General features: G+C 38.0%; 1 long non-coding RNA gene and 1 pseudogene across 1 annotated transcript; one reads left to right on the top strand and one right to left on the bottom strand.

Annotated features, from left to right (window-relative positions):
* Nucleotides 1–639: 639 nt before the first annotated feature.
* LOC130709349 (uncharacterized) lies at nucleotides 640–23,501 on the bottom strand. The gene is made up of 4 exons (XR_009009852.1): nucleotides 23,430–23,501; nucleotides 15,341–15,478; nucleotides 13,217–13,387; nucleotides 640–809 (listed from the first exon to the last, which is right to left on the bottom strand). It is a non-coding gene; the product is annotated as an uncharacterized LOC130709349 (long non-coding RNA).
* Nucleotides 17,561–20,147, top strand: LOC130709340 (eIF5-mimic protein 2-like; annotated as a pseudogene).
* Nucleotides 23,502–26,626: the final 3,125 nt, after the last annotated feature.

Below are 26,626 nucleotides of genomic sequence, written 5' to 3'. Positions count from 1 at the left end.
ATATAATGAAAACCTGGCTGTTTTCTCAGAATATATTTATCAAATTTAATCTGTTCAATTGTAATCTGATTGGCCCTCCCAGCTTGATGAGTAGAAAGAACCTTGTTTTTTTTTAAGATCGCCTGTGTTTTTACGGCATTTCTCCAGGCTTTCATACCGTTTCTTTTTCTGAAGCTTGTTGTTCTGCTGTTGCTGTCTACCACTCCATTCCTTAACATCTTGTTCCCCCTTGCTATCATCCTGTGTCCTTTCTGAGGGCTGGAGAGAATGTGTGATGGGACGCTGAAGAAGTTTAGCCAAACGATCAAGTCGCTCCACCAAGGAAAGTTCCTTCTTGGCACTGAACTCAGGAGGTTTCTGTTGCCTCTGTCGCTCCTGATACCTGTTCCAGAGTTCATTTAAACTCACAGTGTGCTGAGTTGTTAACTCTGGGGTGGCCTTATGATCCCTTTTTAGGTCATTAACTTGTTTGTCATATTTTGGAAAATCTCTAGCCTGACTTTTAGTAGTATGCTGTACTTCTTTGTTTTCCAAGCTTACATTGATACTGAGGCTCTCTATTCTGGTATAATCTGACTTTGTCTTTGCCACATTTTGATAAGAGGAAGGAAGGCAAGTGTGTTCTCTTTGTTTGTCTGGATGATGCTGAAAGGAATCTTTCCAAGAATGCCTCAGGAAAACTCTTCTTCCTAAGGATTCATGGCAAAAATCTTGATCACTTGGTAGGTGCACTGGATGATGAAAGTAAAACTTAGCTGACCTGAAGACAGAATGGGTGGTATTTTCAAATTCTGAATGACATCTGGACTCTGAAAAGGCGAAAAAAAAAAAAAAAGATTTTGAAGGACTTTCAAAATATTTGCATTCCCTTTAGAAATAGTATTCACATTTAATTCTTTAGATACAAAACGAAGACTGAAGGAAAGAATGGTCTATATAAAGATTCAGAAAATTCACTGCCTGGACAAAGGATTCATGCCTTGTGCCTAGTGGCCAGATTGGCATGGTAATAGTTTAAGAGACTCCGGATCAAAAGACCCAGATTCTGGGCTGGATTCTGCCACAGACTGGCTGTATGACCTTGAGGAGGGCATTTAGGTTCTTGGGATTGTAACAGCAGCTGCTATGTATTACTGCTTGCTATGTGTGGGCTATTATGATATATGCTCTATATCTGCTTTTTCCCCTCTTATCAAACTGAGAGAGAGGTATTATTAATCTCATTTTCAGCTAAGAAACCCGAGACTTTATTTTTATCATCAGTAATTAAATGGATGGAATTTTTAAAACTCCAACTCTTTATATGTTTTAGAGCCTTGAAAAATTCTTTTTTCTGAACCATCTTCACACCCCCTCCATTTTTTTTATTGTGGTAAAATACACCTAATAAAATTTACCATCTTCCATCTTCACATTTTGACAGTCATTCTATATCAAAATAGGCATTTTAAGATGTAGAACATCTTAACAACTATAAACCATAATTGTAAACGTTAATTCAGTTTCCATACACATTCTTAAGAGTTCTAAGTCATGGAAGAAACAGACATACATATGAAACACAGTATCACTTGTAACTATGGGATCCATTTTACCTTCTCTATAGATTATTGGTAATCAGAATTTTCACTAAATACTCTGGGAATCCCTAAGACAATTTCCCCAAAATATAGTGGGATACATGGAGTCTGCTTTTATATCTAAAGGATAAAAAGACTCCCAAACCTCCCAATGAACAAAAGTCCAGAGCCAGGTGGCGTCACTGCTGAATTCTACCGAACATTTAAGGAAGAATTAATAGGAAAGATTCTCAAACTCTTCCAATAAACAGAACAGGAGAGAACACTTCCAAACTTATTTTATAAGGCCCACATTACCCTGTTATCCAGACGTTACCTAGATACCCAGTGTAGATACACTACAAGAAAATTACAAGCCAATATCCCTGATGAACATAGATGCAAAAAGAAACCAAACAAAACATTAGCACACCAAATTCAATAATATATTAAATGGATTATACACTATGATCAAGTGAGATTTATTCCAGGAATGCAAGGATGGTTCAACATCTTACAAATCAATCAATGTGGTGCATGACACTAACCAAATAAAGGACAAAATTCATATAATCAATAGATGTAGAAAAAGCATTTGAGAAAACTCAAAATCCATTCATGATAAAAACTCTCAACAAAGTAGGTATACAGGAAACATAGCTCAGCGACCATTTCTGACAAGACCATAGCTAACATACTCAATGGTGAAAAATGGAAAGCATTTCCTCTAAGATCAGGAACAAGACAAGGATATCCACCGGCATCACGTTTATTGAACACAGTATTGGAAGTTCTAGCCAGAGCAATTAGGCAAGAAAAAGAAACAAAAGGCACCCAAATCAGAAGAGAAGCAAAATTGTCACTATGTGAAAATGACATGGTTTTAGATATAGAAAACCCTAAAGACACCACCAAAAAAACTGTTACAACTAAAACATTCAGTAAAGTTGCAGTATACAAAATTATTTAACAGACAAAAATCTGTTGCATTTCTATACATTAATAATAAACTACCAGAAAAAGAAATGAAAACAATCCTGTTCATAATTGCATCAAAAGAATAAAATACCTAGGAATACATTTAACCAAGGAGGTAAAAGACCTGTATACTGAAAACATTGATGAAAAAAGCTGAAAAAGACATGAACAAATGGGAAAATATTCTGTGCTCACAGATTGGAAGAATTCATATTGTTAAAATGTCCATACTACTCAAAACAATCTACAGATTCAATGCAATCCCTATCAAAATTCCAATGGCATTTTTCACAAAAATTGAACAATCCTAAAATTTGTATGTAACCACAAAAGACTCCAAATAGCCAAAGCAATCTTAAAAAAGTAGAAGAAAACTGTAGGCATCACACTTCCTGATTTCAAACTATATTACAAAGCTACAGTAATCAAAATGGTATAGTACTGACATAAAAACAGACATGTAGGTCAATGGAAAAGAATAGAGAGACCAGAAATAAACTCACACATGTAAGGTCAATTACCTTATGACAAAGCAGCCAAGAATATACAATGGGGAAAGGATAGTCTCTTCAATAAATGGTATTGGGAAAACTCGATAGCCCCATGCAAAAGAATGAAACTGAAGCATTATCTTACACCATACACAAAAATTAATTCTAAATGGATTGAAGATTTAAATGTAAGGTCTGAAACCATAAAATTCCTAGAAGAAAACATAGGCAGTAAGAGCTTCGACACTGGTGTTAGCAATAATTTTTTGAATTTGACACCAAAAGCAAAGACAACAAAAGCAAAAGTAAATAGTAGGAGTACATCCAACTGAAAGGCTTCTGCACAGCAAAAGACACCATCAGACTACTGAATGGAAGAAGATATTTGCAAATGACATATCTGACAAGGGGTTAACATCCAAAATAGACAAAGAATTCAACTCAAATAAAAACAAACAAACAAACAACCCCATTAAAAAATGGGCACAGGATCTTAATAGACATTTTTGTAAAGAAGACATACGAATGGCTAACAAATACAGGAAAAGATGCTCAGCACCAATAATCATCAGGGAAATGTAAACCAAAACCACAATGAGATATCACCTCACACCTGTTAGAATGGCTATCATCAAAAAGACAAGAAATAACAAGCATTAGTGAGGATATGGAGCTAAAGGTTCCTTTTCCTGTGCACTGTTAGTGAGAATGTAATTGGTGTTGCCACTATGGAAATCAGTATGGAGGTTACCCAAAGAGTTAAAATGCAACTACCATATGATCCAGCAATTCTGCTTCTGGGTCTATACACAAAACAATTGAAAGCTTGGTCTTGGAGAGATATTCGTATATCTGTGCTCACTGCAGCATTATTTAAAATAGCCAAGACATGGAAACCACCTAAGTGTCCACTGATGGATGAATAGATAAGGAAAGTGTGGTATGGGGGGTGGGAGGAATTGGGAGATTGGGACTGACATATATACACTATTGATACTATGTATAAAATAGATAACTGACGAGAACCTACTGTATATAGCACAGGGAATTCTACTCAATGCTCTGTGGTGACCTAAATGGGAAGGAAATCCAAAAAAGAGGGGATATATATATATATATATACACGTATAGCTGGTTCACCTTGCTGTACAGTAGAAACTAACACAACACTGTAAAGCAACTATACTCCAATAAAAATTAAAAGAAAACAAACAAAAAAAGAAAATGTGGTATAGAGGAAAGTGGGCAAGATGGCAGAGTAAAAAGACCTTGAGCTCACCTCCTCTCACAAGCACACCAAAATCACAACTATCCGCAGAGCAACCATTAAAAAAAAACGCACACACACAAAACACTGGAACCCACCAGAAAAGATCTCCTACACCAAAAGACATAAAGAAGGAACCGCAACAAAACCAGTAGTAGGGGGAGACTCACAATATAATCAAATTCCATAACCCCTATGTAGGCAACGAAAACTGGAGAGTAAATATATTACAGAGGTTCTCCCAGGTTGGGGGTCTGGCATTGTTGAGATGAGCCCACAGAGCATTTGGCTTTGAAGGCCAGAAAGGCTTAATTGCAGGAGCCCCACAGGACTGGGGAAAATAGAGATATCACCCTTAAAGGGTGCACATGAAATCTCATATACCCTGGGACACAGGGCCAAAGAAGTAATTTGATAGGAGCCTGGGCCAGACCTACCTGCTGGTCTTGGAGAGTCTCCTGGAGCGGCAGGGGTTGGGGAAGGGTGGCTGCGGCTCACCCTGGGGACATAGACACTGGTGGCAGACATATTGGGGAATACTGTTGGTGGATGACATATTGGCTCATTAGCTCCAAAACCTGTCCCCACCCAACAGCCTGCAGGCAACCGTGCTGGGACGCCTCAGGCCAAAGAACTAACTGGGTCAGGACACAGCTCCACCCATTAGCAGACAGGCTGCCTAAAGACAAAAAAGCTCACAGCTGCCTTTGGACTAGCCCCTAGACATGGCCCAGCCCACCAGAGGGCCAAGACCCAGCACCACCCACCAGTAGACAGGCACAGGACTCTCCCACCAGGAAGCCAGGCCAAGCTTCTAGACCAGTCTCATTCACCAGGATGCAGGCACTCAAAGCAAGAAAACTATGATTCCTCAATGCAGGCCAGAGCCTACCCTGGGACCAGCTGGGCCTTGGACTGGCCCACTAGCAGGCCAAGGAAACCTTCAGGACACTCCAGACCCTGTACCCAACTGTGTCAGGAAGCGACACCACCCCCTCGACAACCTGAAATGAGCTCTGGGATCCCAGGACCCTGCAGCTGGACCCAGGGACCAGCTCTGCCTGCCAGTAGACCAGCACTAACCCCATGACCTGGCTTCAACTACCAGTGGGTAGGCAACAACCCTAGGGTCTTCAGGACCCTGACTCCACCCACCAGTGAGCCAGCATTAGCCCCGGGGCCCCTAGCATTCTGCAACCAGCCACGTTGTGACCAGGCCCTGCTAAGCAGCAGCCAGCAGCATCCACACAAGGCAGGACCTGGCAACCAACCAGACTAAGGGCCTACCAGCCTGCCCACATAGTTAGCCCACCACAACAGAAGGCCCAAGTAGCCCTCTTAGGGTGAACCCCTAGAGCACACAGCTTGGGTAACAAGAGGGGAGTGCGCTGCTGAAGTGCACAGGACGCCTCCTACAGAGGGCCACTTCTCCAAGGTTGACAGATGTAACTTACCTACTACATACATAAAAATACAAATAGCAACTTATTGACAAAATGAGATGGCAGAGCAATATGTTTCAAATGAAGGAACAAGATAAAATCCCAGAAGAAGAACTAAGTGAAGTGGAAATAGGCAATCTACCCAAGAAATAGTTCAGAGTAATGATCATACAGATGATCAAAGAACTCAGGAGGAGAATGGATGCACAGAATGAGAAGTCATAAGTTTTGAGAAAAGAGTTAGAAAATATAAAGAACAACCAGAGATGAAGAATACAATAACTGAAATGAAAAATACAGTGCAAGGAATCAAAGTAGACTAAAGGATTCAGAAGAATGGATCAGTGAGCTGGAAGACAGAGTAGTGGACATCACTGCCACTGAAGAGAAAAAAGATTTTAAAAGAAATGAGAACGGTTTAAAAGATCTCTGAGACAACATCAAGAGCACTAATATTCGCACTACAGGGGTCCCAGAAGAAGAGAGAAAGAGCTCGGGAAAACACTTGAAAGAAAGAGCTCAGGAAAATATTTGAAGAGATAATAGCTGATAACCTCCCTAACCTGGGAAAGGAAATAGTCATCCAAGTCCAAGAAGCGCAGAAAATCCCATACAGGATAACCCAAAGAGGAGCACACCAAGACACGCTGTAATCAAAATGTCAAAAATTAAAGATACAGAGAATACTAAAAGCAGCAAGGGGAAAGCAACAAACAACATACAAAGGAACTCCCATAAGACTGTCAGCTGACTTTTCAGCAGGCACTCTGCAGGTCGGAAGGGACTGGCATGATATATGTAAAGTGATGAAAGGGAAGAACCTACATCCAAGAATACTCTACTCAGCAAGGCTCTTGTTCAGATTTGACAGAGAAATCAAAAGCTGTATAGACAAGCAAAGGCTAAAAGAATTCAGCACCACTAAACCAGCTTTACAACAAATGTTAAAGGAACTTCTCCAGGTGCAAAAGAAAAGGCCACAACTAGATATAAGAAAACTATGGAACAAAAAAGCTCACCAGTAAACATACAGTAAAGGTAGGAAATCATTCACAAACAAAGCTAGCAGGAAGATTAAAAGACGAAAGTAGTAAAATCATCTGTATCCACGATAAGCAGTTAAGGGATACACAAAACAATTTGATGTAAAACATGACATAAAAAACAGTAATCATGAGGGGAGGAGAGTACACATGGAGGGTAATTGCAAATGCATTTGAAAGTAAGACATCAGCAATTTAGAAGAATCACCATATATATACAGAGACTGCTATACAATAACCTCAAGGTAACCACAAGCCAAAAATCTGTAGCAGATACACACATACACAAAAAAGGAATCTAAACATAACACTGAAGATAGTCATCAAATCACAAGAGAAGAGAACAAAAGAAGGGGGAAAAAAAGACCTACAGAAACAAATCCAAAACAATTAACAAAATGACAGTACGAACGTACGTATCGATAATTACCTTAAATGTAAACAGACTGAATGCTCCAACCAAAAGACACAAACTGGCTGAATGGATACAAAAACAAGACCCGTGTATTTGCTGCCTACAAGAGACTCACTACAGATCTAGAGACACATACAGACTAAAAGTGAGGGGATGGAAAAGGTAGTCCACACAAATGAAAATCGAAAGAAAGCCAGAGTAGCAATATTTATATTAGATGAAATCAACTTTAAAATAAAAACTGTCACAGGAGACAAAGAAGGACACTACAGAATGATCAAGGGATCAATCCAAGAAGAAGATATAACAACTGTAAATATATATGCACCCAACATAGGAGCACCTGAATACATAAGGCAAAATATTAATAGACATAAAAGGAGAAATCAACAGCAGCACAATAATAGTAAGGACTTTAACACCCGATTTACATCAATGGACAGATCATCCAGAGAGAAAATCAATAGGGAAACACAGGCCTTAAATAACACATTAGACCAAAGGGACTTCACTGATATTTATAGAGCATTCCACCCAAAAGCAGCAGAATACACATTCTTTTCAAGTGCACATGGAACATTCTCCAGGATAGATCACATGTTAGGCCACAAAACAAGCCTTGGTAAATGTAAGAAAACTGAAATCATATCAAGCTTCTTTTCCAACCACAACTCTATGGAACTAGAAATCACCTACAAGAAAAAAAAAACTGCAAAAACCACACACACGTGGAGGCTAAACAATATGCTACTAAACAGCCAATGGATCACTGAAGAAATCAAAGAGGAAATCAAAAACTACCTAGAGACAAATGAAAACGAAAGCACGATGATCCAAGACCTATGGCACGCAGACAGAGCAGTTCTAAGAGGGAAGTTTATAGTGATACAGGCTTACCTCAGGAAACAAGAAAAATCTCAAATTAACAACCTAAACTTACATCTAAAGCAAGTAGAGAAAGAAGAATAAATAAAAACCAAAGTTAGTAGAAGGAAAGAAATCATAAATATCAGAGCAGAAATAAATGAAATAGAGACTAGAAAAACAATAGGAAAGATCAATGAAACTAAAAGCTGGCTCTTTGAAAATATAAACAAAATTGATAAACCTTTAGGAAGACTCATCAAGAAAAAAAGGGGGCTTCCCTGGTGGCACCGTGGTTAAGAATCTGCCTGCCATTGCAGGGGACACGGATTCGAGCCCTGGTCCCGGAAGATCCCACATGCCGTGAAGCAACTAAGCCCGTGTGCCACAACTGCTGAGCCTGTGCTCTAGAGCCCGTGAGCCACAACTACTGAGCCCGCGTGCTACAACTACTGAAGCCTGTGCGCCTAGAGCCTGTGCTCCGCAACAAAGAGAAGCCACCGCAATGAGAAGCCCGCACACCGAAACAAAGAGTAGCCCCCGCTCGTTGCAACTAGAGAAAGCCCGCACACAGTAATGAAGACCCAACACAGCCAAAAATAAATAAATAAAATAAATTTATTTAAAAAAAATACCATATGATCATCTCAATAGATGCAGAAAAAGCTTTTGACAAATTTCAACACACATTTATGATAAAAACTCTCTAGAAAGTGGGCACAGAGAGAACATACCTCAACACAATAAAGGCCATATATGACAAACCCACAGCTAACATTATACTCAATGGTGAAAAGCTGAAAGCATTTCCCCTAAGATCAGGAACAAGACAAGGATGTCCACTCTCGCCACTTTTTTTCAACATAGTTTTGAAGGTCCTAGTCACGGCAAGCAGAGGAGAAAAAGAAATAAAACGAATCCAAATTGGAAAAGAAGAAGTAAAACTGTCAGTTTTTACAGACGACATGATACTATAAAATCCTAAAGCTGCTACCAGAAAACTACTAGAGCTCATCAGTGAATTCGCTAAAGTTTCAGGATATGAAATTAATACACAGAAATCTGCTGCATTTCTACATACTAACAACGAAAGCTAAGAAAGACAAATTAAGCAAACAATCCCATTCACCATTTAGAACTAATAAACGAGTTCAGCATCGTTGCAGGATAAAAGTTAAATATTAAAAAAATCAATTGTATTATGATATACTTGCAATTAACAAACTGAAAATGAAATTAAGAAAACCATTCTGGGGGAATTCTCTGGCAGTCCAGTGGTTAGGACTCTGCAATTCCACTGCAAGAGGGCATAAGTTAGATCCCTGGTTGGGGAACTAAGATCCCTCAAGTCAAGCAGCACAGCCAAAAACAAAAAGAAAAGCAAAAGGAAACCATTCTGTTCACAACAGCCTCAAAAAAATTAAAATATTAATGTAAATTTAACATAAGAAGAGAAAAACTTCTACTCTGAAAGCTACAAAAAATGACTGCAAGAAATTAAAGACTAAATAAATATCTAAATCAATAAATATCTATCTAAATCAAACATCCCAAGTCCACGGACTTACTGTTAAGAAAGCAATTCTCACCAAAGTGATCACAGATTCAACACAATCCCTATCAGAATCCTGGCTGATTTCTTAGTAGAAATTTTGCAAGCATATGGAATTGTCAAGGACCCAGAATAGCCAAGACAATCATGAAAAATAAGGTAATGTTGGAGGACTCATACTTCCCAATTTTAACTCACCGAATGGGAGAATATATCAAAATCAAAATTTTGATAAGAATGTGTATCTAGAATACATAGAACTCTTAAAACTCAATAAAAAAGAGAAATAGCCCAAATAAAAACCAGGCCAGGATCTGAATACACATTTCTCCAAGGATAACACACAACTGGCCAATAAGCACACAGAAAGATGTTCAACATCATAATCATGAGGCAAATGCAAATCAAAAGCAAAATGAGATACAAATTCACATCCACTAGAATAGATCCAATGAAAAAGTCAGATAATAAGTGTTGCTGAGTTTGTAGAGAAATTGAAATCCTCATACATTGCTCCTGGGAATGTAAAATGGTGCAGCCACTTTGGCAAACAGTCTGACAACTCCTCAGATGATGAAATATAAAGTTATCCCATGATCTAGGAACTCCATTCCTGGGTACATACCCAAGACAAATGAAAACATACTGTCCATATAAAAACCTGTACATGAAGAGAAAAGCATTTATATTTTATAAATATAAAATCATTATTTTATAAAAAGCATTATTCATAGTAGCCAAAAGGTGGAAACAACCAAATGTCCATCAACAAACAGATAAACAGACTGTGATACATACATACGATGAAATATTATTGAGCCATTAGAAGGAATAAAATAATGATACAAGCCCTAACTTGGATGAACCCAAAAACATCATGCTGAGTTAAAAGAAGCCAGTCACAAAAGTCCACACATTAAATGATTCCATTTGTATTAAGGTCTAGAATAGGAAAATTTATAATAGAGACAAAGTAGATCAGTGGTTGACTTAGGGCTTGGGGGGAGGTGGGTGATGAGGAAATAGAGGGGTGATAGCTAAGGGGTATAGGGTTTCTTTCTGAGGTGATAAAAATGTTCTAAAGTCAACTGTGCTGATGGTTGCACATATCTGTGAATAGGGTAAAAATCATTAAATGGTACACTTTAAGTGGGAGAATTATATATGTGCATTACATATTAAAAAAGCTGTTTGAAAAAAAAATGTTCTATGAGCATTTGAAAGGTTGTTTTTTAAAAGCATACAAACATTTATACACATCAACCTCATTATTTCCAGATGTTTCTCTAACTCTGCTTTTCTTGTTGTTTTTAATTTCATTTCTATGGTCTGTCATGGGCTAAGTATGTGTGTTCAAGCTCTCTAGTGTTCTGTATTATCCATTTCTCCTTGAGGGTCCTCTAGGGCAGCGGTCCCCAACCTTTTTGCCACCAGGGACCAGTGTCAGGGAAGACAATTTTTCCACAGACGGGGGTGGGGGGTGGGGGGTGGGGGGATGGTTCAGGCGGTAACGTGAGGAATGGGGAGCGATAGGGAGCTGCAGATGAAGTTTCTCTCGCTCGCCCGCCCGCCGCTCACCTCCTCTGTGCGGCCTGGGCTAGAGTATGCTTCTGCAGGTTATATTTCCATCTTTCTTTTCCAAGCTATGTCTCCTAGACTACCCACTGCAGAGTTGCAATGTTGTTTTTTCATCTTACACATTCTTTTTTGTGTGTGATAAACACAGAAGATTAAATTTACCATCTTAACCAATTTTTAAGCATACAGTTCAGCAGTGTTAAGTATGTTCACACTGTTGCACAACAGATCTCTAGAACATCTTCATCTTGCAACACTGAAACTCTATACCCAATAAACATGAACTCCCCCTCCTTTCTCTCCCCAGCCGTTGGCAGCCACTTTTCTACTTTGTTTCTATGAGTTTCACTATTTCAGAGACTTCATGTAGGTGGAATATACAGTGCTTATCTTTTTGTGACTGGCTTATTTCACTCAGCACAAGGTCCTTGTGATTCACCTATGTTATAGCATGTGACAGGATTTTCTTCTTTTAAGGCTGCATAACATTCTATTGTATATATATCACATTCTATTTATCCATTCATCTGCTGATGGACGTATCTTGATTATTGTGAGTAATGCTGCAATGAACATGGGTGTGCAGATATCTCTGAGCTCCTGCTTTGAATTCCTTTGGATATACACCCAGAAGTGGGATTGCTGTATCATATCGTCATTCTATTTTTAATTTTTTAGGAACCTCCATACTGTTTTCCATAATGGCTGTGCCATTTTATATTTCCACCAGCAGTGCACAAGGGATCCAATTTCTCTGCATCCTTGCCAACAATTGTTATTTTCTGTTCTTTTGATACTACCCATCCTAATAGGTGTGCAGTAGTATCTCATTGTGGTTTTGATTTGCATTTCTTTGATGATTAGTGATATTAAGCATCTTTTCATATACTTGTTGGCCATTCATATATACTCCCTGGAGAATTGTCTATTCGAGTCCTTTACCCATTTCTAAATTGGGTTTCTTTGTTGTTGACTTTTAGAAGTTCCATATATAATCTGGATATTGATCACTTATCATGATTTGCAAATATTTTCTCCTATTCCACAGGTTGTCTTTTAACTCTGTTGATTGTGTCCTTTGAAGCAGAGTTTTAAATTCTGATATAGTATAATTTATTTATTTTTGCTTTTGTTGCCTATACTGTTGGTGTCATATCCACGAAATCATTGCCAAATCCAATGTCATGAAGCTTTCCCCCCATGTTTTCTTCTAAGAGTTTTATAATTTTAGCTCTTCTGTTTGGATCTTTGATCCATTTTGAGTTAATTTTGTATATGGTAAAAGGTAATGGTCCAAATTAATTCTTCTGCATGTGGATATCCAGTTTTCCAACACCATTTGTTGAAGAGACTATTCTTTTCCCACTGTGTAGTCTTGGTGGCCTTATGGAAAAAAATCCATCTAATACTTTCTTGATGTTAGCAGCTGCACGAGGACTATTTTCAAAATACAGTATCGCTAGATTAGCTTCTTGACTCCTTTCTTTGCTTATCTGGATACTGTTCTATATTCCTCTAAGACATAAAGTTTGACAGCTAGCTAGTAACGGCTTGTGTCCTATACACTTTTCTTTTATGTTATTAGAAAAAGGGGGCCATGGGTAAACATAAATAGATTTGATCTTGGGTCTTTTTTATTGTAATTTTTTAAAAGTTTGTATTGAGATTCTTTCTGTCTTTGTCACAGTCATCTGGAATGCCTTAAGCTTTCCCTCCCCTGTTTCAGTGTTGAGACATGGTACTTCACTTCTAATACTATCAGCCTTGGGTATTTAATTGTAATTTTGTTTCTAAATTGCCAGTGTCTTTTCCCAGAAGTAACAATTATCTTACAAATAAATACATACATCCACACAGACAAAGAAGCACTGAAGTGATATGCATAAGAAAGCAAAAACTAAAAAGATGGAACTCTGTTTAAATTGTGAGACTATAGTCTCATCAGAATTAAGTGGAAACACGTAGACACAGGCGTTTGCGTGTGCATGCTCTCTCTCTCTCACACCCCCTACCCCACTCCCCATTACCTGCAATATCTATTTGCAAGGATTTCTCCTCTTCGGGCCAGGCTTCCTTAGGAACTGTCCTCTTACTGTGGATCTCCCCTTTCTGTTTAATGGCTTTAGTGTCTGGTAGATTATCAATCTTCGTGTCTTGTAGTTGAGCTGACTGCTCTGAAGCAGCAGCAGCACTGGAACCTAAGAGAGGGAAATCAAGATTCAGACAGGAAGCTGACAAAAATTATTTTAAAATACCTCTCAAGCATCTACTAGTGTGAGAAGAGAGTTACACTGGATAAACAGTGAGATGGATGCAGGACAGGAATAAAGACGCAGACGTAGAGAACAGACGTGAGGACACGGGGAGCGGGAAGGGGAAGCTGGGACGAAGTGAGAGAGTGGCATGGACTCATATACTACCAAATGTAAAATAGATAGTTAGTGGGAAGCAGCCGCATAGCACAGGGAGATCAGCTCAGTGCGGTGTGACCACCTAGAGGGGTGGGATAGGGAGGGTGGGAGGGAGACGCAAGAGGGAGGAGATATGGGGATATATGTATATGTATAGCTGATTCACTTTGTTATAAAGCAGAAACTAACACACCATTGTCAAGCAATTATACTCCAATAAAGATGTTTAAAACAAACCAAAAAACTGAGATGGAAAGAGAAAAGCATTTTGGGCAAAGGTGAATACATATGAAAAAAATGGAATCAGGAAAGCAACGGAACATCTAAGAAACAGTGCAAGTATATAATTTATTAGATTATAGAATTTGTAAGGAAAGGAGAAAAATTAGCCTTTGAAAGGTTCTTTGGGAGCCCATTCTACTGTTCTGAAAGACTAGGCTCAAAAAGTTTAGTTTTCATTCTTTTTCTTTAATAAATGTATTTATTTATTTATTTATTTGGTTGCATTGGGTGCTCGTTGCTGCGTGCGGGCTTTCTGCAGTTGCGGCGAGCAGGGCTACTCTTCATTGTGGGGCGCAGGCTTCTCAGTGCGGTGGCTTCTCTTGTTGCGGAGCACAGGAGGGCTGGAACCCGTGTCCCCTGCATTGGCAGGCGGATTCTTAACCATTGCACCACCAGCGAAGTCCTAGTTTTTATTTTCAAGGGCAATGAAAACTTTCTGATGAGGAGATTAACATGATCAAAACTTTTTCTGAAGCATTCGTTTAAAAACAGCAAAAAAGCGGGTAAATTTTCGAATACTATATTGCCCAGAATACAATATAACTTCTGAAAAAGAAGCAATACACAAAAAAAGAGAAGTGGCTAATTATACTCCAAACTATGTTTTTATTTATACTTGTGGCAGACTACCAGCTGTCCTCCGAAATCCATTTTCCTTTTCCTCTAAAATAGAACCTGACTTAGCTGGGCATACCATCATATGGTGATGATATTTCCCAGCCTCCCTGGCAACATAGGTTGGTGTGACCGTGTGAATAAGTCTGGCCAATAGGATGGAAGGGGAATGGTACATTTAACTTTTGAGAAGTATTTAAAGGAAGAAATACACTTTTTTCTTTTTCCTTTTTTTTCCTTTCTGCTGGCTGGAATACGTGTCTGATAACTACAGCATGAGAATGGAGGCTAAAATGTTGAAGCAACAGGAGAGAAAGAGCTTTGTTCCCTGATACTCTTTTCTGTCTTCTTTAAGCCAATGTCATTTTGTTTTTGTTTTCATCTCTCAGAGCCAAAACTATCCTAAACTAAACACACTTTTACAGGCATTTTTAATCAGCACAGTCCTACCGAAGTAAATTAACTGGGTAGGTTGTTAGGAAGTAAACAAGCTAAATTCCTGAAGAACAAAGGCCTATGTAAAACAATTTTATTAGAGAATTAGTATCTCATGGCAACAAATATTTTTATCAGTAGAGTTTTAAAAAGTCCATTATGTGAATTTCTGGCAATGAGATTAATTTGTGTACAATATTCACAAAGTTCTCCAAAAATATCTCAAAGAGCTTTAAAAATGTTAGTTTTACCTGCCAATGTATACCAAAAGTTGCAGCTAACATCCTATTTCACACATGAAGAAGATGCAGGGTTGAAGAGAGCAAGAATATATAATACTTTTCTATTTATATTCATTTTAGAAGGCCAGAATAGAACAGTAGGCAGATAATTCTACAGTTCCACTACCTGTAGTGTCTTTCTGCAAGGATTCTTTTTCTTCAGATCGAGCAGCCTCGGTCACTGCCCTTTTACTGTAGATCTCCTTTTTCTGGTTTTTGTCTGAGAGGTCCTCATCCCCAGTGATGAGAACTTGAACTTGAGCATCTGGAATAATGATGTCATTTGATCCCAGGGAGAAGGAAAAGATAACACAAGCAAGTAATCCACCCCCTCCACCCCAAACAAAAACAAAAACAAAAACCTCCTTATATATTAGGAAAAAAAGCATCTCTTAGGCTCAACCATGTAAAAGCTGTGACAGTTTCAAGGACTTTATAACATATGACAGTTTTGGGGGGTTTGGAAAGTTTTCCATATTCTTCTGTGTACAATCACTTTAAACAAAATCTGTTCTTTGCTGATTTGATGCAACAGTTAAAAAAAAAAAATCCAGATCAGGTATCTTTCAAAGTAGTAAAGTACATCTGAACAAGCCTATTCAACATTTTTGTCACTTAGGGGGCAAATTTTGATATTTCGTATAATCCTAGAAAAGCATCTATATCATCTAGATTTTATATATTATACTCATATAACTTTTTAAAATCTCCTGAGGTTAAATTTGTCTAACGCTTTCTATTTTCTTTCTGTTTTTCTTGGTCCTACTTGCTAGAGATTTATCTACCTTATTGGTCTTTTAAAATCAGCTCTTTTCTTTTTTATTGTATGAGAAAACTCAAGTGCAAAATACTAATGTTGGTAAATAAATTAAAAATCACCAATACAACAACTAGGATACAGTTATCAAGCAGTTAATATGGTTATGTTTTTTACAATGGATTGACAAGAGATTCACTTCCTATCTCCAAGCATGAATATTTTTCAACAGAGCAGTCAGAAAGGCAATACAGATTACTAAAAACAACATAATGAACACCAATGTGTCTACTATAGAGCTTAAGAAATAAGATAAAACATTACAGATATAATGATATAATGATAATGATACCCTGTGTAAAGCCTCAATGATACCATTCTCTCTTTTCAGTAGCAACCTTAAGCTCAATTTAGAGTTCGTCAATCTCAAAGATGTTCTTGAACTTTTTACTATACAGTGCTGCATGTATTAGTCAACAAGGTACTGGATTGTTTTGCATGTCTTTAAACTTTATATAAAGGGTATAATACTCTGTGTACCTTTAAGTAACTTGCCTTTTACACTCAGTATTACGATTGGGGGATTTACTCTTAGTGACTCTAATGAACTCATTCTCAGTGTTATGTAGAATTCTATGGAATTAATATATCAATTTTCACCTGTTGATACACTTTAGGCTATTTCTAATTTTTTAATATTGAAAAGCATTACAATGAACATTACTATAAAATTTCTTGGTAGGTTGTATGAGTTTCAAATATCTTCTCTCAGTCTGTGTCTTGTCTTTGAATTATTTATGATGTCTTTCGGTGCACAAAATTTTTCATTTTAATAATACCACTTGTTTTCTTTTTCCTTCGTGGTCTGTGCTTTGTGTGTCTTATTTAAGAAATCATTATTTCATGGTCAAAGGATAGTCATCTAAATTCTAAAAGCTTAAAGATTTCCTTTTTACATTTAATATCATTTGGACTACATTTTTGTTTAGTGTGCAGCAGGGATCTATCTGATTTTATTTTTTCTTACATATATAATCAATGGCCCAAACACTATTGAATAGTTTACCCTTTCTTATGTCTTAGGATTCTTATGTCATCTGTGTCATATATTAGTTTCCACATTCATGGGTGTGTTTCTGGGTCAACATGTTGTTCCACTTTTCTTTGTTTATTCCTTTGCAAGTGAGATCTTAAATATATATATTTTATACATATATAAATTATATATAAATTTTATATATGTATACACACACACACACACACACACACACACACACACACACACACATAAGTCTTTTGATGTCTGGTATGGCAAGTTCCCTTACCTTATTCTTTAAATAGACTTCTTGATTTTCCAACAAATTTTGGAATCAGCCTGTCAAGTTCCATGAAAAATTCTACTGGAATTTTGAGTAGCGATTCATTGAATTTATTTAAGTCTTCCTTAATATATTTCAATGAAGCTTTATCATTTTCTCTACATTAGTTTTGCATGTCCTTTGTGAGATTCATTTCTAAGTACTTATTTTTTGTTGTTTTTAAAAAAGTATCTTAAAAAAATCTTTTGCATTATGTATCAGAAGACATGTATCAAAAAATGCACAGAGAACTCAGTGAATTGGTAAAAAGTGAACATGTACCCAGGTTTTAAAAAAAAAATCTGCCTAGAACCCTACATTCTCTCCCCTCATTCTTTCAATCTCCCCCAGGCTGAGCATAACACCCCATTTTAAATGCAACAAATGACTTATATTTCTGAACTTTATATAAATGGAATAATACAGCACATAGCCTTTATGTCTTGCTTTCTTCTCTTACATTATATTTGTAAGATTCGTTAAGTGTTAAAACATATATTTGTCTTTTACTCAGTCTCATTTACTGGTTACTATTCAACAGTGGCAATATGCTACAATTCACTCATACTACTGGAAAAATAATGGCATAGTACATATAAAAATAATGGCCTCTGGGTAATTGCCAGTTTGGAGCTATTACGAAAACTGCTGTAAAGAATATTCATGTGGCGGAGGAGACACCACCGCAGTTGCCGCCACCTCCGGGATTTCTGGCTCTTTTCTCTTCGCCTTAAATTCGGGTGTCTTTTATGAGTAATCAAAAGCAGTAAAGGCAACGCTATCAGGCCAGCGTTTTAAAACCAGAAAAAGAGATGCAAAAGAGAGGTTTGACTCTACTCAGTTTTAAGACTGCATTATTCAAGGCTTAACTGAAACTGGTACTGATTTGGAAGCAGTAGCAAAGTTTCTTGATGCTTCTGGAGCAAAACTTGATTACTGCCGATATGCAGAAACACTCTTTGACATTCTGGTGGCCGGTGGAATGCTGGCCCCAGGCGGTACACTGGCAGATGACATGATGCGTACAGATGTCTGTGTGTTCGCAGCACAAGAAGACCTCGAGACCATGTAAGCATTTGCTCAGGTTTTTAACAAGTTAATCAGGTGCTACAAATACCTGGAGAAAGGTTTTGAAGATGAGGTTAAAAAGCTGCTGCTGTTCTTAAAGGGTTTTTCAGAGTCGGAGAGGAACAACCTGGCTATGTTGACCGGTGTCCTTCTGGCTACTGGAACACTTAATGCATCCACTCTTAATAGCCTTTATAATGAGAATTTGGTTAAAGGGGTTTCAGCAGCTTTGGTTGTAAAGCTCTTTAAATCATGGATAAATGAAAAAGATATCAATGCAGTAGCTCCAAGTCTTTGGAAAGTGAGCATGGATAACAGACTGATGGAACTTTTTCCTGCCAATAAACAAAGCATTGAACACTTCACAAAGTATTTTACCGAGGCAGGCTTGAAAGAGCTTTCAGAGTATGTTTGGAATCAGCAAACCACAGGAGCTCGTAAGGAACTCCAGAAAGAACTTCAAGAACAGATGTCTCGTGGTGATCCATTTAAGGATAAAATTTTGTATGTCAAGGAGGAGATGAAAAAAAAACAACATCCCAGAACCAGTTGTCATCGGAATAGTATGGTCCAGTGTAATGAGCACCGTGGAATGGAACAAAAAAGAGGAGCTTGTAGCAGAGCAAGCCATCAAGCGCTTGAAGCAATACAGCCCTCTCCTTGCTGCCTTTACAACTCAAGGTCAGTCTGAGCTGACTCCGTTACTGAAGATTCAGGAGTATTGCTATGACGACATTCGTTTCATGAAAGCCTTCCAGAAAATAGTGCTGCTCTTTTATAAAGCTGAAGTTCTGAGTGAAGAACCCATTCTGAAATGGTATAAAGATGCACATGCTGCCAAGGGGAAAAGTGTTATCCTTGAGCAAATGAAAAAGTTTGGAGAGTGGCTCAAAAATGCTGAAGAAGAATCTGAGTCTGAAGCTGAAGAGGGTGACTGAATTTGAAACTACACCCTCAGTAAAGCAAACAGGAGTTGTAGATAAAATGTCATGTCTCATGTGTCCTGGTTCTTACATCTTCCTACCTCCCTATATCAAGCATGATATAAGGGCTTTCATGGCAAAGTTTATTTTAACTGTTCCTATGGTTACTGGAAATGTTGGATTTAGTTTCTAAAGCCATGTTTTAGAACTAGTCTATCTGGGAGAATCCTTCTTTGTCTCTTCCAGCTTCTAGTGACCCCTAGTGCTCCCTGGCTTTGGACAGCATAACTCCAATCTCTGCTCCTGTCTTCACATGGCCTCCTCTCCTCTTTTTGTAAGTACACTAATCATTGGATTTAAGGCCCACCCTACATCCAGGATGATATAACCTAGAGATCTTTAACTAATGACATCTGCAAAGACCCTATTTCCAAATAACATCACATTCTGAAGTTTCCTGGGGACAGGAATTTTGGGGCAATTACTACTTAACCCATAAAACAGATTTTTGTTTCGTTTTGTTATTCCATGTTTTTATTGTTGAGTCCTAATTTAGCTACACTGTAGTCAAAGAAGCTGTTCTTTTTGAACATCAATTCTTCAAAACCAACAGCTTCATCAATTTTTCTAAGTGTTCCGTGTGTTCTTTAAAAAATGAAAAGTTCTCTGTAGTAAGTCAAACTTTTAAAGTCCATTTTTAAATCTTGTCTACTTTAATTTTCTTTCCTGGTCTCTCAGTTTCTGATAGGTATGTATTGTTGGGTTTACCTATATTTTCCTGTCATTTTTCCTGCATACAAGTTTGAGTAAAAGAAAATAAACTCAAATTTTATCTTATTGGTATATTTGAGCCTTTTGTTCTTACAAGGTAAACTCATAATATATATTAATATTTTTTGGTCTGGAATTTTATTTTGTCAATATTAACATTGCCCATTAGCTTTATTTTAGTTGGTATTTGCCAAATATATCATTTTCCATCTCTTCCATGTTTTGGGAGGTAAGGGAAAATAAACTATAAACTAATCAAAATAACATGTACAAATGGTTTTGAAAGTCAAATAGTTCCAGTAAACTTATAACAGAAATCAACAGTTTTCAAACACCACCAGTTTATTTAGCCATTTCTTCTAGTATCACTATCCTTGTTTCCAAATAACATGCTTTATATTGCTGTATCCTTTTTAGTTCCAGAAATTATTTTTTGATTTCCTTCTAGGATCATATGGATTTACCTTTTATAGAACTTTCCTGTCACACCCATATTCCCTCAATCTATCTTCTGAAAAGTTTTAGTCCTATATTAATGTTCATTGTTTATATATTATGTAAATAGTAGTCACGATGATGAAATCAATATTCAGTGATTGTGTTTTGTTTCTATTATTCACAGTTAAACCAACTAGTATACTGTAATCACATTTGTTTTCTTTTACAAAGTTTTGCTTTTACTGAGGAGTTAATAATTGCCTATTTCTGCATTTGCTATGTTTCTATATACCAATCCCTACATCATCCTCATAAATGTAAATAGAATTGAAAATCTCTTCTAAATACAGTCAACTACATAAGGTATTCTATCAACTTGACCTTTTTCTTGCAGTCCTCAATCTGATCTTGTTCTAGAGCTTCTGTACCAACACTGCAATGGCAATTCCTTTCCCCTCTCTCTTATGTTGTCCCCATTTCCTCCATCCCATGTTTTCCTTTAACAAATATTAAATCTACTCCTTCGTTTTATTTAGTGAAATAATTTTCCCTCAGAATTTCAAGGCATTACTCCTTTGGTTTCTAGTTCCATGTATTTTTTTTTTAAATTTTTATTTATTTATATTTTATTTTTGGCTGTGTTGGGTCTTCGTTTCTGTGCGAGGGCTTTCTCCAGTTGCGGCGAGCAGGGGCCACTCTTCATCGCGGTGCGCGGGCCTCACACCATCGCGGCCTCTCTTGTTGCGGAGCACAGGCTCGAGACGCGCAAGCTCAGTAATTGTGGCTCACGGGCCTAGTTGCTCCGCGGCATGTGGGATCTTCCCAGACCAGGGCTCGAACCTTTGTCCCCTGCATTGGCAGGCAGACTCTCAACCACTGCGCCACCAAGGAAGCCCCATGTATTATTTTTGAAAAGCTTAACGTCAGTCTAATTTGCATTTCTTTATATGGTACCTGTTTTCTTTCTGGAAGCTTTCAGAATCTCTTTCCTTGCCAGTGTTTCGAAATTTCAAGGTCATGTGCCTTGGTGTGGATTTTTATGTACATGACAGTTCCTATTAACATGGAAATTCATATCCTTCAGTTTTGGAATTTATTCCTATACTAGTCCTTTGAGTCCTTTTTTTCTATCTTCTCTATTATCTCTATGGAACACCTGTTTTTTGATGTTGACCCTTTGGGGCCAATCTTGAATTTTTTTTCTTTTCCCTTCTTTTTATGTTCTGTTTCCTAACAGATTTTCTCAGTTTTATATTCCAATCCTTCTACTGAGATTTTTACTTCTGATATATTTACTGGGCTCACTTAGCTATTATACAAAAGTCACTATTCAATTTTCCCCAGCAGGTATCTTCCCCCTATTCTCCTTAATCCTTTAAAGTGAGAGGCTCTGAGGCTGGGCTTCTCCAACGGTGAAATAGGAGGACTTTTCCTTAGGATGCAGTCTGGAAATAGACCAACAATAATAGTAGCAGTAGACCCCCATAACAAGTGGGAGGTTAGAGGGGTCCCTCAGTTAACAAAGCCCAACTTTATTTCACACACATCATCCTTACCAAATGCAAACTAGAGGTGAGTTATATTTGGTAAGTTCATTGTGCAGACTTCTGACGGAGTTCCCTTAGCGTATCACTTTGTTCCCTGCCAATGTTTCCGTATCCACCTTCTTCTCAATTGTCTGACAGTGGGATCACAGGGTTATCTATATGTACCGAATTGCCACTAGTATATAGCTAGTATATGAGAGTTTTCATTTATGAACTCCATTTTGCAAAAATATTTGCCTTTCTATTTACTTGGCAGCCTCCATGTTAACTGGCAGATGTGCTTCTTTTATCATCTTATTTCAAAAGACTTCAAAATGCTTTTCAGTGCAACAAAAAGTTATCTGGAAGAATAAATGTGTGCACTTTAGCAAGCAGCCTTTCATTCGGTTTCCTCATAAAAGCATTAACAACATCACATGAAGTCATTAACACTATGCCAAAACTGGAACATAGAGCCAGCCTATGTTTGAATACTGCCCCGGGATCAGTAGGTCCTATTTGCCTAATAGCTATGCGCAGGAATAAAAAACTGTAAATGCAACAAAGCAACACATGCAAGTATACATGTAGAATTTTCAGTGGCTCCGGGAATTTTCATTTAATAAATACTACTGTGCATCAATTAAAGAAACACAATGTCAGGGATGCAAAGGAAAAAAAATCATGCAGATTCCTAAAGATTAAAAGCTTTTATAAAACAGCAGGGCCTATATCTAGGGGCAAGGATGAAAACTCAAATACCCACAGTCACCAGACTGACAAGGTAGATGTATGAAGTGGATTGAGTCTGAGACTCGTGGGGACTGAAGCAAAGAGGACAATGTATGTCCTCTCTGCAGAGGACAACCATGCCTCAGGGTCAACGATAACTGCCATGGAGGAATACAAGTTGAGTGCAACTACATATTCTGACTTCTCAAGGGAAGCCCAAAATCTTATTTTTAGATGTTGGCAGCAAAAGTTTTAAAAAGTTAAACACCATGTGAGCCATACACTTTCCTGCAGAATCCAGCCTATGAGATATTAGTTTGTACCATCTGACAGATAAATTCACAAGGCATTTTAATCCAGATTTTCTATGAATTTTAGTCGTTAAAACATACCTAAATGGATATTATTTCATTTCAAAAGTTGCCATATATTTCCCATAGTGAAAATAAAGTCTACAGTTTTCAAAAATCTAAAGCATTTAAAAAGATTTTTTATTTTCCTTCTTGTACATATCCGATAAAACAGCTAGGAGAAAAGTTTGCATTAACAAAGCAGAAAAAAAAAGAAAGCCTGGACAACACTCTCATTTAAGATGAACAGGAAAAAAAAAAGGCCACAGAATACACAAAGCCAATCCAGTCACCTGCATTATCTTTCTGAAAGGGTTTTTTTCCCCATTGACAAGGATGCCTTAGTTACCACCCTCTTACTGTAGATCCCCTCTTTATGTTTAATGCTAACAGTGTCTGCCAGCTCATCATCCCTTGTGCCTAGCACCTGAGCCGGGAAGTCTGGAGCAATGGCATCATTGGATCCTACAGAAAAATGGAAAAGTAGTACAGTTAACACAAGTACAGATTGAAGAGAGACAAAAATTTTACCTCTTAAACCACTTCTATAAAAAAGGCATTACCATGGGAGTGTTACGGGGTAATCAGAAGGAGACATGAGTCAAACTGAAGCTGTCAGAAATGTACAATATTGCAACAATATACTGGAGAAGCAAATGACATAAGAGGAGACATATAAATTAGAAGGGAGACAATTTCCGGCTCAGGAACGTTTTCAGAGGAGGAGAAAATAGTTTGTACCTTGGAAAGTAAGTAGGCTTTTTGAAATATGGGGAGGAAGAAACAAAGGCATTTTAGGTAGAGGTTACAGCGTTAGCAAAGACCAGGAAGCAGGAAAACAGATTAAGCAAAAAAATCCGATACTTTTGCGGTCAGACTGTATTATGGACTACATTAAAGAGAGTGGTGGGAGATATTAAAAAGGAATTGTTTGGGACAAAATTCAGCAGGGCATGGAATCCCAAGCTACAGGGGTAAAGAGTGTAAATTTTACTGTACATGAAATGCAACATCATTCAGGATTTTTTAATAAAGGGAACTGCAATCAGTTACATTGTAGGAAGCTTAATCTGACAATAATACAAAAGACAAAACATTGTAAGGAAAATTTTATGTGATAAAGTAATACAAGATTTGAAAGTAACTTTATTTTCTTTAAAATATATTTCAATATTCTGAAATCCACTAATATAGGAACTGATAAGAGAAGTTTATCCATGTCACATATAAGAGGCAAAAGAACATCTCTGGACGTACAGGAGTTTATAGTAACTATAGAATTATCTTCTACAACAATGCTTTTCTTTCTTAACTGATACTCCATACTTCATGCATTTTCTAAGCACCTAAAAAGTGTATGGCAATAAAAGCTGGGTAAGTATCAGTTCATTTGTACAGTATAAGTATAAATAAGTCATGAGTTCTATTTCAGGACAGATTGCAAAGATCCTATTAAGCCTTCTGGGTCATATGTACACTGAGCTTTTCTTTGCTTCCGTGGCATCACGTTCTTTTATTTGCTCCCTACCTCTTTGGTAGATCCTTAGTGTCCTTTCTTCTACCAAATCTCTCAATGCTGGAGTTCCTCAAGGTTTCAGAACTGGGTTCTCTTCTCTTCCTGGATGAACTCATTGATCATCAATGTATGGAACACTATATGTGGATGACCAACAAATAGATATCTCTAGCTGGAACCTGTTTTCTGAGCTTCAGATTCTAGCATTCAGGACACAGCTAGCCTCTAAAGCATTTGGAGGAAAAATTAGAAAACGATGTCCCTTCCTCATAAAAAAAAATTTTGTTTTATATATTATGATACAACACAAACAACTATACGTGAGGGTCTCTTCACCACCTCCCTTTATCCTCCAAGAGAGGTGATTATGTCAGGTTCAGAGTTAGGCAAGGACGAATAATTAAGTTCCTGAGAGCAGTGCATGGATGTACAAGAGAATCAACCTCCTTGGAGCTGAGAGGCAGTTGAAAGAGAGTGTAGCCACACATATGTGTCTATGCCATTGAATGTATGTGTACTTATTTTCCTGCATCTGTGCACAGCTGCAGAACGTGTGCAGATTTACGTTTCGGGCAGGAAGAGAGTTAACGTTATTGCTCCAGAACGCTAACAGGAGATTTGGAATCTTCACACCTGGGTGTTTTCATAAAAAATGGCATATGTTTATGACATGAACAGAGCCACCTTCTAGACAGTGCCCTTGCATAAAACTTAACTGTAAACTGACTTTGTTTACATTCAACTGCAGCTTTAACATCTCCACATGGATGTGGAACAGAAATCTCATTTTTTTTTTTTAAAGATTTATTTTTTTATTGATTAATTGATTGATTGATTGATTGCTATGTTGGGTCTTCGTTTCTGTGCTAGGGCCTTCTCTAGTTGTGGCAAGCGGGGGCCACTCCTCATCACGGTGCGCGGGCGTCTCACCGTCGCGGCCCCTCCTGTTGCGGAGCACAGCTCCAGACGCGCAGGCTCAGTAATTGTGGCTCACGGGCCCAGCCGCTCTGCGGCATGTGGGATCTTCCCAGACCAGGGCTCGAACCCGCGTCCCCTGCATTAGCAGGCAGACTCCCAACCACTGCGCCACCAGGGAAGCCCCAGAAATCTCATTTTTAACATGTCCAAAGCAGATATTTTGACCATCTTCTCCAAATCTGCTTCTTCCTCAGGTTTCTCCATCTCAGTAAATGGCACCTTTATTTACCCAGTTGCTTATTCTAGAAAACTAGACATTGTTTTTTTGTCACCTCCTTCTCCCTCACTCTCCATATTCTATTACCAAGTCCAGGAAGAACTATTTCCTAAAAGTAAGTTGATGTGTCCACTTCTCTCCATCTCTGTCATCATCACTCTAATCCTAGGTGCTACCATCTCTGACACTAATTACTGCAACAGCCTTCAGCTAACTGGTATCCTCACTTCCACTTCTTGACCCTCCCTTCCTTCACCTGGGCTCCCTGCCTTTCCATCCACAAGCTATTCTCCATATAGCAGCCTGAAAAAAATGTACAAATGTAAATCAAACCACAGCTGCCTACTAGAAGAAAGTTCAAGTGCCTTAATATGGCTTACACAACCCTGGATGATCTTGAACCTATCTATCTTTAACCACATCTAGCCACAGCTCTGCTCTACCCACACTGCCTTCTTCTCACTTGGCAAATGCATCCAACTTTCCTGTTTCTGGAGCTCCTCCCATTCTGTTCCCTTCCGCCAGCACACTCTCACTCCCCACTCTCTGCCTGCCTAACTTACCTATATCCTCTAGATCTCAGCTCAGAAGTTTCTTCTTTGGAAAGGCCTTCATGGGCTCCTAAAGCTAAACTGGATCCTTTTACTCTCTTAAAACTCTTCTTTATTTTCCTAACTCGTCATTTGTAATTATGTGCTTATTTGTATCTATTTGTTAATATGTGTCTCCCCACTTGAGCATGATCATAGGGGGCATGTTTATTTTATTTTGCACAGCCG

This window comes from Balaenoptera acutorostrata, chromosome 12, assembly GCF_949987535.1.
Source record: "Balaenoptera acutorostrata chromosome 12, mBalAcu1.1, whole genome shotgun sequence".
NCBI lineage: Eukaryota > Metazoa > Chordata > Mammalia > Artiodactyla > Balaenopteridae > Balaenoptera > Balaenoptera acutorostrata.
Note: the sequence above shows the minus strand (reverse complement) of the source record. Positions and strands in the feature narration are given on the sequence as shown.